At 43.4% G+C, this 16524-nt stretch overlaps 1 protein-coding gene and 1 non-coding gene across 2 annotated transcripts in view; one reads left to right on the top strand and one right to left on the bottom strand.

Annotated features, from left to right (window-relative positions):
- LOC126237076 (uncharacterized) overlaps positions 1 to 16524 on the bottom strand; it is a 512284-nt gene that overhangs the window by 244271 nt on the left and 251489 nt on the right. The window lies entirely within an intron of this gene.
- Trnas-gga (transfer RNA serine (anticodon GGA)) lies at positions 1356 to 1439 on the top strand. Its single transcript is given in 2 exon segments — positions 1356 to 1395; positions 1405 to 1439. It is a non-coding gene; the product is annotated as a tRNA-Ser (tRNA).

Here is a 16524-nt window from a genome sequence, read left to right as displayed (position 1 = left end):
GTCGTCGGTGAGACATTAATATCTGAAATTCTAGTGTGAAATACATGTAAGATGATATACGGAGACCGGGCAGGAGACTATTCGTACTCGGTATGGCAGGCAGGTACACGCATTTCAATTAGCTCTAGGCTCTACGTATCTGCCAACATTCGGAATTCGGTGTTTCGTAACTTGCTGTGGGAACTGAATTGCACACACACACACACACACACACACACACAGAGTCAGAGAGAGAGAGAGAGAGAGAGAGAGAGAGAGAGAGAGATGGAGCCAGGACGTGTGGGAGTTTTTGTAGCTCGCCAGACCGGAAAGGTCAGCTGGTAGAGCAGCAAGCTGCATTCTGCCTACCGTTGCGGTGGGCCGAACACGTGCTGTGGCACGTGCAGTCCGGCCTTGACACGCCCCTCCTATCCTCGCCTCGCCTTCGGTGTATCTCGTTCGCTCGCGCCGAGTCCGCAAGCGTGGGCCGCCGCATCCGGTTCTATTCCTGCGCTGCTTCTTTTTTTTCTTCTTCTGAATTGGAGCTCCTCTCTTAACCGGGCGTTCAACTCTCCGGTATTTCCCTGCCTCCGCGTTTCGTCCGGACCGTCACCATCAGACCCATTGTTAAACACCTCTATCTCAGCAACACCTGGCTACCACTGGTGCCAACCGGTTTCCTTGGATAGAACGCGGTGGCAAAGCTAACGCTAGTACTTTTTCGGTAGCTACTGGGTAATGCCAGCGTAACTGCAGTCAGAATAAATTAACAATTTACTTCGTTCTTTGCTAGCAGAGATGAATTTCAGGAGATCACTTGTCATCTTACTATTCCTTGTTTTATTTGTGATAAAATAAGGGTCGTACGTGATGTTCGTTCACCGATTTAATAGGGGATTTAACTTAACAAACAGTGGGTTCTTGCAATGATATAGTACACCATCTTGTTTAAGGGAATCAGCAGCATCCATTCTGTGCTCATTATGCTGTGAGTACATGCTGCAATGTACATTTTCGTTTCATAATGGCTGTTTCATGACAGTTTTCAATTTAATGTGCATATATATCATATGGAAAAGATTCATGCACTTGTGACGAGGTGCAATGTAATAGTTTTGAATCAGACAAAAAAAAATCGTTTTTAAGCTATGCTTTACAACACATCGTCGTTAGTCTTGCTGTACCATCAAATAATTGCCCTGTTTCAGAAATGTTAATTCACACTGTTGTAGATAACAAATTTTACGTATTTAAACACCAAAAATGTAACTCAAAAACTAGTTATTGTCATATACCGCGTATTTCAAGAGGAACGCAAATATATGAACAGACAGTAGTGTCGATAGTTTGAGAACGAGAGCTGATATAAGGCGCCGGCCGGGGTGGCCGAGCGGTTCTAGGCGCTATAGTCTGGAACCGCGCGACCACTATGGTCGCAGGTTCGAATCCTGCCTCGGGCATGGATGTGTATAATGTCGATAGGTTAGCTAGGTTTAAGTAGTTCTAAGTTCTAGGGGAGTGATGACCTCAGAAGTTAAGTCCCATAGTGCTCAAAGTCATTTGAACCCTCATTTGAGAGCTTATATAGGGTAATCTAGTTTCAATGGTCAATCGTATGAAATCATCTGAATGTTACTGGTGGATTTAATGTTACAGAAACAATCAAATAACTTTGAGAAAGTCACCATAAATACAATAAAATGAAAAAAGACGCACTTGTTTCTCCAATACATCTTCAGTATCATTTACGGCATGTCACTGCTCATTCGTGTGGCATCATTTTCCTTAGTGGGAGTGATACGTCTCCTTTTTCTTTCCTGAGAAATGGGTGGAAAATGCAGGATAGAAGCGTCTCACAAAATAAGAGACTCTGACGGCCAGTAATGCGTTCTCTTCGGTTAGGTATCATTCACATAATGTTAGGTTTAACTAATGTGTTAGCTGGGTAACGAGTGGAAACCATCCAGTCGCGGAAACAAGGGAAGATCTTTTCTTACTTGGCAATAAAAAGCATCCTTCTAGAACCACGCGCAGAAGGCGCGTTGAAATTGTTCAGTAAGACAACAGGTTCAATGCAACAACGAGCGTAGCCAACCATACATGTTAACGGAAGTCATGTTGAAAATGTATCTCAGGAAATGACGAGTGGGATTTAATCAGACGTTCATTAATAAGGAAAAGAACATTAAGGGGACAGAGTTATGAATTCTTTTTTTTGGTCTTAAACTTGCTTGACAATAAGAAACATTTTCACCAGATGCATCTCTCTTTTGTTGGCGCAGCATCCTCAGTAATTATACTGAAAACATTACGAATACGGTCGCATGTACGAATCCTCGGGCATGGATGTGTGTGATGTCCTTAGTTAGGTTTAAGTAGTTCTAAGTTCTAGGGGACTGATGACCTCAGAAGTTGAGTCCCATAGTGCTCAGAGCCATTTGAACCAACCATTACGAATATCTAACACTTCTTTGATCTTTAAATTACTACACGCATAAAAACAGTTGTGATTAAGATTTTCAGACGGTACTTTTCAGCAGTTCTTGTTTCTGTACACAAGTCCTGGTTAAACTGGTTTTCCTTTTCGTAATCAAAATGGTCATTTTTTTCTCGGCTTTCAAGAGCCCGATTATCGTGAATTGATTTTGGTTTCTTTGTACTGTTAACTGTTCTGGTTCGAAAAGTTTACATCACAGTGCTCTACTGTTTTGCGTTTACTTCTTCGGTGTTGCCTGCCTTCAGTGTTTATAAGTTCACAGATTTTCTACTTCTTTTTTTATCTGAAAAGAGGAGATGCCATCAGAATACTTCAGAAATCCATAGTGTCTGCTAACAATAGGTCCCAGCTAGAAGAAAGAGCAAATGGAACACTCTAAACAAGGGGAAACAAATATCAAACGAGCAGTCAAATGGCTCAAATGGCTCTGAGCACTATGGGACTTAACATCTACGGTTATCAGTCCCCTAGAACTTAGAACTACTTAAACCTAACTAACCTAAGGACATCACACAACACCCAGTCATCACGAAACGAGCAGTCACCACACGCTATATTGGGGTGCACATAGACGAAAAGCAAAATTTCCATGAAAACACGCGAATTGCCACAAACAAGGCAGAAAAAATTCTACACAAACTGGCGAGACTAAATTCAGAACAATTTCAACTCCCCTTGTCATTTACACGGACATGCTCTCTTGAAGTCGGTACTTAGCTTCGCCGCCAGTACACGGGCTCACAGGTTGAGCCTATCAGACGAGGACAAAGTAGTGGCTTACTTAGACTGTCGGGAGCGTTCGGCACCATCTCTGTGGAATCACTCTGTGTGATGCTCAGATTCTACCCAATAGACTTTAGATAAGATATAGAGCGGTTATGTACTGGCTTAAGTCGGAAGGCGTGACCAGGTTCGAAAGATCACTGGAGTACCAACTAACACGAAGTGACAGTTAAAAAATTGGAGGATAGATACATGACAAGGTGAATGGGACACTAGTAATAAGGAGCGCAGGCTACATAAGTTCATTCCCGATGTAAGGATGAGACTAAAACTCAAACATATCTATCCCAGCCGCGGTATGGTCCACTTCTTAACAGGACACGCCCCTTTTCCCACGCACTTAAACCGCGTGAGTCTGAGGCAGACACCAACATGCACATGTGGGGAAGAAAGCTCTCCATAAGACATCGCCGGCCGGTGTGGCCGAGCGGTTCGAGGCACTTCAGTCTGGAACCGCGCGACGGTTCGAATCCTGCCTCGGGCATGGATGTGTGTGATGTCCTTAGGTTAGTTAGGTTTAAGTAGTTCAAAGTTCTAGGGGACTGATAACCTCAGATGTTAAGTCCCATAGTGCTCAGAGCCATTTGAACCATAACACATCGTCTTTCTCTGCGGACAATATAGTAACATCAGACACACATTACACTTAAACCTCAACTTCACTCAGGACATTATACACGCAATACTCAGAGACGAAGACCAATGGACCATGTTAAACACACTCACTGGCGATATATCCAAAGCGACCTGTAGAGTGTATGTCCGAGCCATACAACTAGCCTATATGCAGAGACAGGAAGGAATCCACAGGGTGGAAAACAGCACTCATTCCGACAAGGAATCATGTGAGGATACTGATCCCGACGCGACCGTAAATGAAAATGAAGGAATATACTAAATAAACAACACAATAGCCTAAAAAGAAAAATATTGACCTCAACAACTCCGTATGCAAGCAGAAAAAGAACATACTGACAACATATTATAAAGACAATTATTAGAGGTTAAGGTTCAGTTATTAGGAAATCCAGAATAGATGTTAGATTTCGATGAAGAGCTGTGACTGTCGGTCGGCGGCTTGAGGAAGAATTCAGAATGGATCAAATGGCTCTGAGCACTATGGGACTTAACATCTGACGTCATCAATCCCCTAGAACTTAGAACTACTTAAAAACTAACGTAAGGAGCCGGCCGGAGTGGCCGTGCGGTTCTAGGCGCTACAGTCTGGAACCGAGCGACCGGTACGATCGCAGGTTCGAATCCCGCCTCGGGCATGGATGTGTGTGATGTCCTTAGGTTAGTTAGGTTTAATTAGTTCTAGGCGACTGAAGACCTCAGAAGTTAAGTCGCATAGTGCTCAGAGCCATTTGAACCAAGCCATAACCTAAGGACATCAGACACATCCATGCCCGAGGTAGGATTCGAACCTGCGACCGAAGCAGTCGAGCGGTTCCGCACTGAAGCGCCTAGAACCGCTCGGCCACAGTGGCCGGCAATGGACAATTCCAAGACACTCACCATCACAGACACCTGGTGAAGGGACATTCTTCCACTGTCATCTTTCCTATCTTCTGTTTTTATTATTCCTAAATATATGGTTATGGTTTATGTTTCGATTTTCCAAAATTTTATTAATTTCATAAACGTTTACTATCTTTTATTTATCCATCGTAAATGCAAGAATCTTGTTTATTTTAGAAACATTTTCCGAATTTATAATATGTCTTAAAGTTCTGTCATAACCTCTTATCTGTCTTCATAAATTCCTATCTCCTATTCATAAGTCGTTAATTTTAAGGTTTTCGTTTCTTAATTACTTTTAAGTCTATAAGTATTTAAAGCTGCAATAAGTTGCAACTAATAAGTTGCACTTTCTGTACATGTACAATTTCGTATTGTGAAAGTACGACCTGTCTTAGTAACAAGGTGACACGTCATTTGTAAATGGCAGCAGATAAATAAAAAAATAAATAAAATATCCATAATCCTTAAGTTTTAGGAAGAGTTATTATTGTGAAATTAATTCTGAATAATAACTGAAAAATTTACGACTAACCACTGTTAGTGGCCGAAGCAATGTGTAGGATTATAGGATACCACAATCAACCTACCAAAATTACGAAGCATAAACATAGAAGAATCTGGAGGCAATCTTCGAGCTTGACTTTCCACATTGTCACTTTGCAAGCCCAGCATTAACTGAGAAATCCTCGACCCAAACTATTATTATTCACATATCATATGAGGTCTGTATAACAAGGATGCCCTGTGTATCATTTCCCAAGTCAAGAAGAGGCAGAACAATTAGGTAACAGCAAACACGCCATGTACACACGATAGAGTGTTTGGGAGTGAAAACATCAATATCAAAACGTTCGATCCTATTGGAAAAAAACTGGCCCTTGCAAACAGTGTTTCAGTACAGCATATCGCAACCGCTTGAATGAGGCACTTGGTGGGACAACTCAAGTGCCGTTCATTTGCAGTTCTTTCACACCATTGTCTTCTCTGAGGACGTTTCAATTGGCCAACAGTGGTTGTAAGAGGCAATTACACACAGCAGGCTTTTATCTCTTGTTTAATCGCCGCCGCAGATGGCCTCTGCCTATGTAACAAACGTCTCGCTACTCGTGGTAGGTCGAGACGCGACGGCTTACAGTAACGAGGTGCGTCACGAAGAAGATAGCGTTATCTCTGTCGTCTACAAATACAGAGGCTGATGTGCTTAATGAACTCCTCTGGCTGTCGACAAGAAGGAAGAAAAAGAAAAGGTAAATACAGGATACTGCAAACAATTGGATCCACAAGGAATGAATCTCATTGCGAAGCGGCAGTATCAGGTATTACCATGAGAATGTACGTGTTATTGCTGATGATGACTACGACGACGACGGTGAATATAAACATTAAAAAAAGTGTACAAGTATCACACTATGCTTATAATATTTAACGATTCATGACCTATGTTGACAATGGCTCGCCATACTTAGCCAGTATGACTTAATTACTTTCGACGAGATGATGGTAATGATACCCGTTCACACTACGTGGCAGGGAGGTGAGTCAGGTCAAGATCGAAGTCGCTCTGTGGATTAATGACAGATGGTATTTTACACTGCCCAGCCTGAGTGTGGTTTGCAGGCAGTTTTCCACACTCGTTTAGCAAAGATTGGGCTAAACTTCAATCTCTACTTCAAGAAATACGATATACAAACAGTTGAAGTACGATAACATGCAGAACACAGGTTACACGATTCACAGGCAGATGGCGCTCAGCGCTTCCCTCCCTGACGTCAACTGATGGCTGTGGCGACAGGAAGGGCATCCGATCACAACAAGTGCCAAACCATAAAAACAGCGTACTCTGTATGACGGAGTAAAAGCTGGAAAACAGAGAAGCACAAATGAGATGCCAGTTGTACATTATAGTCAAATGATTTGGTGTAGACATTCATAACTCTGTTCTTCGTGACTCAAGACAGGGAGGAGAAATCAGTCTAAGGGCTGAAGCGCACAAATGAGGGAAGCAACCTTGACGCGGGACGTGGACAATGCCAATGGCAAACACAACACCACATCTGCATGGCAACAATAGAGTCAGATATTGTGCAGTTATTATCGTTTTGCCGTCCCTTAAAAAGATATTTCTACCAACCTGTAACGGTCATGGACGACCTGATCGAACGGTGAAACTATATTCCAGATGTGACAAATAGAAGCAAGCTGGCTACAGGATTAAAGAGAGCTTGTTAACAAGGTATCCACCAACGGAGCTCTACCAGATGAGCACTGTCCTCCTGAAAATGGAAAGAACGCTAATGTCATAAGCATACGGGAGAATGAAACGTCGAAGTTTAGGTGCAACCATTCGTGCTTTACTGAATGGTAGGACAATGACCGATAGGTACGTAAAAAATATCAAGAACAACGTCAGTTGTAATTTCGTCTCCAATTTATTTTACAGGTTTTCAGTTTGAGCGATATAATGCGCGTTCATCAAGCCCTCTACACTACATAGTGACTGAATTTTTCAATGACAGATTCCTGTATGTCTATGTGAAAATAAAGTCTGTGTTCAAAGTGTTGTGTGCTAAAGACGCGTGTGTATAAGCTGGTGCGAAGACTGGTTATTTTCACATATGACATACACAAGTCTGTCATTGGAAAATGCAGCCACTATCTGGTATAGAGGGTTTAATGTTGGCGTATTATAACGCTGAAACCGGTAGGCTGTAACTTAAATTGTAGATGAAATTTCAGATGACGTTGTCTTGATTTTTTTTACAAACGTCGAATTATATCGCTTCAGTCCGTTCGAGCTGGTTTTTATTTATGACGTGTTGGTTGTACATCCGCCAGTTGTGATACCTGATACCGTAAAATCATCAGGAAGTTTCGTGCAAAAATGTGTGGGGAGCGGGTTTGGGGAATGGGAGTCCAGAGGAAGGGGTTGCAAGGAAGTATGTTTTGGTGTTGTGAAGACTGCACCCAGTGAAATTTGCACCCAGAAAAGTCGAAGAAGGGTCCATTAAACCAACCCGTCTTAACGCCGCTACTTTTCCGGAAGGTAGAAGGGCCAAGGGCGTGCCCCGTCTCGCCCTTAAATGATGCGCTGATGAGGAGAACTGCCCGCATCTCGTGGTCGTGCGGTAGCGTTCTCGCTTCCCACGCCCGGGTTCCCGGGTTCGATTCACGGCGGGGTCAGGGATTTTCTCTGCCTCGTGATGGCTGGGTGTTGTGTGCTGTCCTTAGGTTAGTTAGGTTTAAGTAGTTCTAAGTTCTAGGGGACTGATGACCATAGATGTTAAGTCCCATAGTGCTCAGAGCCATTTGAACCATTTTTGATGAGGAGAACTGGAGACGCTCGATCAAGAACTATACCGCCGTTCTGTCGGATCCAATCTTTTTATGCTTACGATCATATTTTCAGAAAATACAATTGAAAACATTAAAACCGAATTGCAAACACGGATTTTAAAAATCGTATCTCTTCTACTCGTCAAAACACAGTGTAAAATAAAATATGGTCTGTACCCGTGGATGAGCATATGTAATGTGCGTAAGATGGGTTATTATTCTAACGAAAAGGCCATTTTGCTTGTATCCAGGGTGAACCGGAGTTTGACCGACAAAATTTCGGAGGTCGTCCAGGGATATGTTCATAGTATTTTGGCGTAAGTGGCCCGTGGTCTTCAGTGGTTCGTTACGCATTAATTGCATTTCGTTTGGTTTCTTACCACTTGTAACCGCTACTGCGTCGAAAATATCTATACTACAGTGACAATGTCGACGGTACGTGCTATGCGTTGTCTGGAAACAAACTTGTTCCATTCACTTTACGGTGCTTACTGTTGACAACAGTAAGGCCTACTTTACTCTAGGTCCACAAGCTTGCAATCAGAACTGGTGGATCCAGTCTCGGCTTGATTTTTCCGGTAATGATAGTATGTTAACATGGTAGACAACAGTACGAATAGATTCACGGAATAAGAATCGGGGATATGTATCTCGTCTGTGGGTTCACTGAAAACAATGGAAAAACGGAACGATGACGTTATGATCAGCTGTTACCACGGCGACGGCAACCCCGTAATAGCAGGTTTGTGTCTGTACATAAGCGCCCACGAATGACTTGATCCTTTCGTGTTACTACATTTTGGCGATTGCATATTACACCACTTTTCACTGTTGTGGAAGTATGTTCACGAAACAAAGATAATTATCGCAACAGAGCCTATTAAGTAAATATTACATTATTACTTTGTAACTAGCCACCGGAGACCACGGGCCTTATACAAAAATGCTCAGAAAATTTCGCTGAACACACTGAAATTTTGTCGGTGGATTTCTGGTTCATCTTGTATACGAGACATGAGTTGTACGTAGCTTCTTTTCTCACTTCCAGCGCTACGTGTGCACGTCCTCTACATGGTGAAGATTAATAAAAACGACGAACTGCAGGGACGGATTCCTGACTCGAAATGGAAGATTTTTGATTTGTTTGACTGATTTGTGGGGCGCTCAACTGCGCGGTCATCAGTGCCCGTACAAAATTCCAATTCTTTCACGGTTCAGTTTTTGTTCATTGTCCAATCCAGCCACTGTCACGAATGATGAGGATGATGACGAAATGATGAGGACATCACAAACACCCAGTCCCCGGGCAGACTAAATCCCCAATCCGGACGGGAATGGAACCCGGGATCAGGTCATCCAGAGGTAGCAACGCTAGGCACTAGACCATGAGCTGCGGACGGAAGAAGAAAGGTCCTACGAGTGTGTGTCCGGAAATGCATCGTTGCCACTGTAGATGGTGCTGACGAATGGCAGTTCCTCAAACCACGTGCCGTGTTTTCCTTGTGTATTGCAGACTGTGTGATTGACGCAGCGTACTGTAAGCAGCAGAATGGTCCGGTATTCATATCGGGAACAAATCGAGATGGTGTTTGTGTACGGCCAAGCAGTCGGAAACGGTCGAGAGGCAGCACGGCTACACCAAAACAAACACACACACACACACACACACACACACACCAACCATACCATACAACATTTCAGACCCTTTTTGGATTTTTATGAGGGCTTGGGTTCTTTCAGACAGACGAACGTGTAGGGAGGCGGCGGACTGTGCGTACACCAACCAGGTTTGGAGGACCGAGTTCTGCAGAATATTGAGAAGGACCATAGTGCAAGCTCTAGGCAGGTGGCTCGCCAACATGGTGTAAGCCAAAGTACGGTTATGTGTATCCTGCATGACAACCGCTGCTATCCGTATCACCTGCAATCCTATGGAGGTCACTTTGAACACCTGTTGTGACTTGGATGCGATGCAGCTCTGTACTGTGCTCCGAGACGATCTATTGTCGTTGCACGCACTCCGTCTATTACCGGACGCGTGTTCATAGGACCTTTTTCCCTGCATTTCCAGTCAGGAATCTGTCCCTACAGTTTGTCAAATGGCTCTAAGCACTATGGAACTTAACATCTGAGGTCATCAGTCCCCTACACTTAGATCTACTTAAACCTAACTAACTTAACGGCATCAGACACAACCATGCCCGAGGCAGGATTCGAACCTGCGACCGGAGCAGCAACACGGTTCCGGACTGAAGCGCCTAGAACCGCTCGTCCACAGCGGCCGGCACAGTTTGTCGGTTTCATTAATGTTCACGCTGTATATGTGACGTAAAACATTAAGGGGCTCCGGAAAGGCTCAAAATCATGAAAAGTTCAATTTTTACTTTTTCGCGTTTTCTGAATCTGCAGACTATTACCTTTTAATAGATATATAATTTATTCAATTCCGAAGACTACAACTATTTTTAAATTTTTTTTGAAATGTGTTCTACATGGGCGTGACCCACTGTGGCGCTGTTAAACTGCTGTCAAATGGTGTTATTATTAACGTCCGTGTTCATCAGGTACATTTTAGTGATGTGAGATAAAGTATGTGTTGTGGCTAACCTGTGATGGTTCAATATATATCGCTGGTGTGATTGTCGATTGTTTCACGTTTATTTACTCTGTCGTTATCTCGAAAATATTCGTAATTAATTCTGTTTCTTGAGTCTCTGTTTTGTTGAAGTATAATAATGAGTAAAAGTAAAGTTATTAGAAATCCTCTGAAGGCTTTTAAGAAAAGGAGAAATGTTGGAAAGCCAAAGGTATGTGTTATTACTGTAAACAATAAAGACGATGAAAATCCCCAACATAGCTTGTGTCCCAAAGAAGAAGACAGTTGGTGTAAATATAACAAAGGATTGCTAACTGGTGAAGTGTACACTCATAAGCATAGTCTGCCTCATGCAATAATGGAGGTGATAAAACCTATTTTCAGAGACTTAGCAGCACCTGAACTGTTGAAAAAGTGTATTCACGGAAAAACTCAAAACCCCAATGAAAGTGTAAATAGTGTTATATGGTCGAGAATCCCCAAGACTGTATTTGTTGGAATAGAAACACTTCACTTTGGTGTGTATGATGCTGTTGCGACTTTCAATGATGGCAACATTGTAAGGTGCAAGGTATTTAGAAATATGGGAATGAAGATAGGTTCTAACATGGTACGAGCGATGCTTGCTTTAGACAAGGAACGCCTTCGGGCTGCAGACAGGGCTGTAAAGAGTCTAGAAATACAAGCAAGAGTAAACAGGAGGAGGAACAAGAGGAAGCTGGAGGAGGAGTTTGCAGAGGATGAAGATAATCCATCCTATGGACCTGGAATGCACTAAAAAGTTAATCCAATCTTTGTCGCTCGATTCCCAAAACTTTTATTTTCTCATACTAATTACATGTTTTCTAAGGATCTTCCTAACATATTTGTTTCAAACTTTCAGTAAATGTTACGCAGTACCTTCTGCATAATTTAACACAGCCTTTTTCCAAAAAACTGTATATTTTTGAATATATAAATAAAAAATTGCAAAACAATGTTGTGAATTTTCATTACAATTGAAAAAAAATCATCTTTAATAACTGAACTAAAATTTTGTAAAATCCCTGTGTTAAGTTGTAGCCCATATTCCAATAAATAATCTGTAAAAAGTTCAACTTCCTACCTCAAATACTTTGTGAGGAAAGATGTAATTTATAAGCGTTATTTTAACATTGTAAGTATAGGGCGTTCCGGAGCCCCTTAAAACAATTTTCTTTGTAACAATAATTCTGCATCTACATTCATACTGTGAAAACCACTGTGAAGTACATGGAAGAGGATACTTACCATTATACCACTTATTAATGTTTCTTGTCGTTCAATTCATGTATGGAGCGCGGAAAGAATAACTGCCCAAACACATCAGTGGACGCCGTAATTAGTCTAAATGTCCTCGCTATCCCTACGTGTCCGATAGGTAGGAAGTTGTCGTACATTCCTAGATTCATCGTTCTTGAAACCTACTAACTACGCTTTCTCGGGATACTTTGTCTCCATCTTCTAGCGTCTGCCAGTTCAGTTTCTTCAGCCTTTCTGTGCACTCTCGCACTGGTCAAACAAACGTGTGATCATTAGTGTAGCCTTTCTCTTTTTCATTGATTATCCCCCGTTAGTCCTACTTGGTACGGGTCCCACACACTAGAGTAAGATTCTAGGATGGGTCGCTCGAGTGTTTTACATGCAGTGTGATTTGTATACTGATCGCATTTCCGCAGTATCCTACCAGTAAACGAAAGTCTGCCCTAGCTTTACCTACTGAACGACTTAGCCCATACGATCATCCCACTTCACATCCTTCTGAAGTGTTACGCCGGGTATTCGTATTAAGTGACCATTTAAATTGCGACTCGATGATATTGCAGTCATAGGATACCACGTTTCTGAACATTCACAGTAAACTGTTAGTCTTTTCACCACGTTCAAGTCATATCAAGGTCTAACGAATATCTATGAAGTATTATCCAGATAGTAGCTCATTATACATAACTACATCACCTGCCGAAAGTCTGAGGTTACTAAAACATTGTTCTGTGACACTCTCGAAGCAGGCCGCTCTGGGCGAGCGGTTCTAAGCGCTTCAGTAGGAACCGTCCTGCTGCTCCGGCCACAGGTTCGAATCGTGCCTCGGGCATGGATGTGTGTGATGTCCTTAGCTTAGGTTTAAGTAGTTCTAAGTTCTAGGGGACTGATGACCTCAGATGTTAAGTCCCATAGTGTTTAGAGCCATGTTGACACACTCGAAGGTACTTCTGTATCTGTCGATGACGCTCCCTAGCAAAAATCTTCAATTCAATCACAGTTTTTGCCTCATTCCCCATGCTACAGTACTTTTGATAGTAAGTGTAGATTCGGTAAGGAGTCAAATATTTTTCGGAAATGGAGAAATACTGCATCTACCTGACTGCTTTGATCCATGGGTGTCATGTGAAAAAAACTGCGAGTTGGGTTTCACATGGACGATGTTTTTGAAATCCATGCTGTTTGGCATGGAGGAGGTACCGAATTATGTTTGAGATCAGAATATGTTCTAAGATTCTACAGTAAATTGATCTCAAGGATACTGGTCGGTATTTTTTGGTTCACTTCTGATACGCTTCTTGTATATGCGTGTGACCTGTGCTTTCATCCAACCACTGGGCACCGTCTTTCGAACGTGGGATCAATGCATGTGATAGATTATTGTTGAAAGGAGCCTAACTCAGAAGGAAATCTTGTACAGAAACCTATAGGAATTCCATCGGGTGTTGAAGCTTCGTTAAATTTTAGCGGTTCAAACTGTTTCGCAACACCTCTGACACTAATATCTCCATCACTTCTCTTTGCAGTGGCACGGCAATTATGTAGGAACAATACTCTTGGACAATTCTTCACATAATTGTCATTATTGTTGAGTTGAAGGTACATTATCATTTTAAAATTGTATAGTAAGTATGATAATCTAAAAGAATAGCTTCGTAGCATCATAACTTACTAAGAAGAAAAAAAAAAGAAATAATTTAAGATGACAAAGCATAACGATTTTTCATATTACGCCGGAGCATGTATGGTAATGTTACCGTTGACAGTGTCACTAAAGAGAAGCTACTGAACCCGGTTTTCTCAAATACTTTCACAAAAGAAGACGACGTAAATTGACCAGAATTCGAATCCGTAACGGCCTCCAACCTGGGCTATTTAGAAGTAGATATTCTCTGTGTAGTGAATAAAAGGCAAGTCTTCCGGTCCAGACTGTATGCGAATTAAGCTCTTTTCAGAGTTTGCCGATGTAATAACTTCATATTTCACGACTATACACAACCGCTCGCTCGACGAAGGAAACGTACCAAAAAACGGGAAAATTGCACTTGTCACACCAATACTGCAAAAGGTAAACAGGAATAATACCCTGAATTAGAGACCCATGTCACGTATGTCGATTTGTAGTAGGATTTTGGAACATAATTATACACTCCTGGAAATTGAAATAAGAACACCGTGAATTCATTGTCCCAGGAAGGGGAAACTTTATTGACACATTCCTGGGGTCAGATACATCACATGATCACACTGACAGAACCACAGGCACATAGACACAGGCAACAGAGCATGCACAATGTCGGCACTAGTACAGTGTATATCCACCTTTCGCAGCAATGCAGGCTGCTATTCTCCCATGGAGACGATCGTAGAGATGCTGGATGTAGTCCTGTGGAACGGCTTGCCATGCCATTTCCACTTGGCGCCTCAGTTGGACCAGCGTTCGTGCTGGACGTGCAGACCGCGTGAGACGACGCTTCATCCAGTCCCAAACATGCTCAATGGGGGACAGATCCGGAGATCTTGCTGGCCAGGGTAGTTGACTTACACCTTCTAGAGCACGTTGGGTGGCACGGGATACATGCGGACGTGCATTGTCCTGTTGGAACAGCAAGTTCCCTTGCCGGTCTAGGAATGGTAGAACGATGGGTTCGATGACGGTTTGGATGTACCGTGCACTATACAGTGTCCCCTCGACGATCACCAGTGGTGTACGGCCAGTGTAGGAGATCGCTCCCCACACCATGATGCCGGGTGTTGGCCCTGTGTGCCTCGGTCGTATGCAGTCCTGATTGTGGCGCTCACCTGCACGGCGCCAAACACGCATACGACCATCATTGGCATCAAGGCAGAAGCGACTCTCATCGCTGAAGACGACACGTCTCCATTCGTCCCTCCATTCACGCCTGTCGCGACACCACTGGAGGCGGGCTGCACGATGTTGGGGCGTGAGCGGAAGACGGCCTAACGGTGTGCGGGACCGTAGCCCAGCTTCATGGAGACGGTTGCGAATGGTCCTCGCCGATACCCCAGGAGCAACAGTGTCCCTAATTTGCTGGGAAGTGGCGGTGCGGTCCCCTACGGCACTGCGTGGGATCCTACGGTCTTGGCGTGCATCCGTGCGTCGCTGCGGTCCGGTCCCAGGTCGACGGGCACTTGCACCTTCCGCCGACCACTGGCGACAACATCGATGTACTGTGGAGACCTCACGCCGCACGTGTTGAGCAATTCGGCGGTACGTCCACCCGGCCTCCCGCATGCCCACTATACGCCCTCGCACAAAGTCCGTCAACTGCTCATACGATTCACGTCCACGCTGTCGCGGCATGCTACCAGTGTTACAGACTGCGATGGAGCTCCGTATGCCACGGCAAACTGGTTGACACTGACGGCGGCGGTGCACAAATGCTGCGCAGCTAGCGCCATTCGACGGCCAACACCGCGGTTCCTGGTGTGTCCGCTGTGCCGTGCGTGTGATCATTGCTTGTACAGCCCTCTCGCAGTGTCCAGAGCAAGTATGGTGGGTCTGACACACCGGTGCCAATGTGTTCTTTTTTCCATTTCCGGGAGTGTAGTATGTTCAAGCATTAAGAAATTATTCTGCCTATTGACAAGGCATCGCTTCCAGAAGGCTTTTGACAACGTTCGTCACAAGCAACTTCTAATCAAATAACGTGCCTGTGGAGAATAGCCTCAGCTGTGCGACTGGATTCGTGATTTCCTGTCAGAACAGTCACACTTCACTTCATAGTAGTTATAGGAAAGTCATCGAGTAAAACAGAAGTGATATCTGGTGTTCCCCAAAGAAGTGTTACAGACCTTCTGCTGTTCCTAATCTACATAAATGATTTAGGTGACAATCCGAGCAGCCCTCTTAGATTGTTTCCAGGTGCTGCTGTCATTTATCGTCTAGTGAAATCATCAGAATATTAAAACTAATTGCAGAATGATTTGGCTGAAATATCGGTATGGTGCGGAAAGTGACAATTGTGACCCTAAATAATGAAAAGTGAGAGGTTAACCACAAGAGTACCAAAACGAATCCGTTCAATTTCTGTTAAACGATAAATCACATAAATTCAAAGGCCGTCATAGATAAGAGTTACGAACTATTTTAATGAAACGATCACATGGATAATTTTCTGCGGAAGACAAACCAAAGAGTGCTTTTTTTTTGGCGGAACGGAAGGCGCAACAGGTGTACTATTCTTGTCCTTCCTCTGCTAGAGTACTGCTGTCTGGTATAGGATCTTTACTCCATAGAATTGACGAAGGACATAAGAAAGTCCCAAGAAGGGCAGCACGTTTTGTATTATCGCGATATAGGGGAGAGAGTGTCACGGATATGACTGGGTTTGGGTGGTAATCATTAAAATTGTAGTGGCAGCCAGTCCACAGAGACGGGTAGCCGAAAGGGCACACGTACACACACGCCGACTGGCGCGAAGTCTGGAACAGGATTCGTAATGAATGTGATAAAGAAAAGAACGTAGCTACTAGAACACTTACCTTTTATATTGTCCTTTGGTATACA

The sequence above is a fragment of the Schistocerca nitens genome, chromosome 2 (genome assembly GCF_023898315.1).
Source record: "Schistocerca nitens isolate TAMUIC-IGC-003100 chromosome 2, iqSchNite1.1, whole genome shotgun sequence".
In the NCBI taxonomy this organism is placed as follows: Eukaryota; Metazoa; Arthropoda; class Insecta; order Orthoptera; family Acrididae; genus Schistocerca; species Schistocerca nitens.
This window is presented reverse-complemented; position numbering and strand designations above follow the sequence as displayed.